A 2063-nucleotide genomic window follows, 5' to 3' on the forward strand; every position below is an offset into this window, starting at 1 on the left:
TAAATAGAAATGTAAAATACCCTCAGTAAAATATTTACAAATGGAATCTAGCAACATATAAGAAGTGTTATACACCATGATCGAGTGGAGTGTATCCCAGAAATGCATGGTAGATTTAGGATATAAGAGTCAATCGATGTAATACTATATATTAATGACATACATGATTATCTCAATAGATGTGAGGAAAGCATTTGAAAAATCCTATACCTTTGTATAATAAGGCTATTTAACAACTAGAAATAGAAGGGAACTCCCTTAGCCTGAGAAAGAATATCTGTAAAACACAGCAAACACAACATTTAATGAAAAAAGAACAACTGTTTCTTCCTAAAATCAAGAACAAGAAAAGAATATCCATTCTTGCCACTTCTATTTAACATTTTACTGAAGATTCTAGCCATGACAGTGGCCGAGGTAAGAAAAAATGCATCCAGATTATAAAGGAAGAAGTTAAATATTTTATTTGTAAGTTACATAATCTTAGATACACACACATACACACACGAATAATCTGAACTAATAATGGGGTTCAACAACATGGCAGGATAAAAGATCAATTTATAAAAATCTACCTTGTTTTTATATATCAGCAATGAACAATCTGAAAATGAAATAAACAATTCCATTTATAATAGCAAAAAGAAAAGAAATAACTAGGAATAAGCTTAATGGAAGAAATGTTAAGATTTGTATACCTAAAATTTCAAAGTTTTCAAAGAGAGAAATTAAAGATCTAAATAAAGATTTCCAAGAGAGAAATTAAAGATCTAAATAAAGAAAGACATCTCAAGATGTTTCAAGACTTATCATTGTTAAAATGGCAATACTCCTCAAGTGATGTACAGACTTAATGCAATCTATATATAATTCCTGCTGGTGTTCTGTAGAAAGTAGAAAATTGAGCTTATTATTTTACATAGAAATTCCATGTATCCAGGTAGCTCAAACTACCTTGTAAAAAAGATAGTTGATACTGCATACTTCCCGATAATCAAATAATCAATACTAAAAATCTACTGTAAACAAGACAATGTTGTACTGGCAAAAGGACAGACAAATAGATCATGAAATGGAACTAAGAGTCAAGAAATACACCCTATATTTATGATCAATTGACTTTAACAGAGGTGCAACACAATACAATAGAGAAAAGTAGTTTTTCAACAAATGATGCTGTATAACTAGATATCCACATGCAAAATAATAAATTTGTACTCATGCTTCACACCATGCACAGAAATGAACTCAAAATAGATCATAGACATAAGTATTACAGTGAAATATGAAAAATTCTGCCAGAAAATGTAGGAGTAAACTTTTGTAATTGTGAGTGAAGCAATAGTTTATATATGCCACAACTGCAAAAGTGGCGTTAAGAAAAAATAGGTAAATTGGAGTTTATCAAAATTCAATATTTAGTGCTTAAAAGAACACCATCAATAAACTACAAAACAAAAAACAAAAAACAAAAAAAAAACACCCACAGGATGAGAAAAGAATATTTCCAAGTCATATAAGGAAACTGTATCTAGAATATACAAAGAATTCTTACCACTCAATAATAAAAAGACAGATGATTCAATTTAAAAAATGGACAATGTATTTGAATCAACATTTTTTTGATTAAAAATATACATGGCCAAACGAGCACATGAAACTATGCTCAGTATCATTTTATCATTAGAAAAATGCAGATTAAGTCTACAGCCATGCTACCCTGAACAAGCCTGATCCCGTCTGATCTCAAAAGCTAAGCAGGGTCGGGCCTGGTTAGTACTTGAATGGGAGACCACCTAGGAAGACTAGGTGCTGTAGGCATAAAAAATAAATTAAAAAATAAGAGATTGTAAACTAACAAGTTTCTTGCAATCTGTGAGGTCAACCAAGGGTTGTCTCACCTAAAAAAAAAAAAAAAAAGAAAAGGAAATGCAGATTAAAACCTAAAACCATAGGTAACTACTTCCCACCTACAAAGATGGCTAAAATTAAATGACAAACAATAACAAGGATTGGCAATGACGTGGAGTAATTGGAACTTGCCATTCACTGCTGTTAAAAAT

The 2063-nt window shown here is 30.6% G+C and overlaps 1 pseudogene; it reads left to right on the plus strand.

Moving 5' to 3' along the window:
• Window positions 1-1702: 1702 nt before the first annotated feature.
• LOC120607971 (uncharacterized) lies at window positions 1703-1821 on the plus strand (annotated as a pseudogene).
• The last annotated feature ends 242 nt before the right edge of the window (window positions 1822-2063 follow it).

Source organism: Pteropus medius, unplaced genomic scaffold, assembly GCF_902729225.1.
Source record: "Pteropus medius unplaced genomic scaffold, Ma_sr-lr_union100, whole genome shotgun sequence".
NCBI classification, from domain to species: domain Eukaryota; kingdom Metazoa; phylum Chordata; class Mammalia; order Chiroptera; family Pteropodidae; genus Pteropus; species Pteropus medius.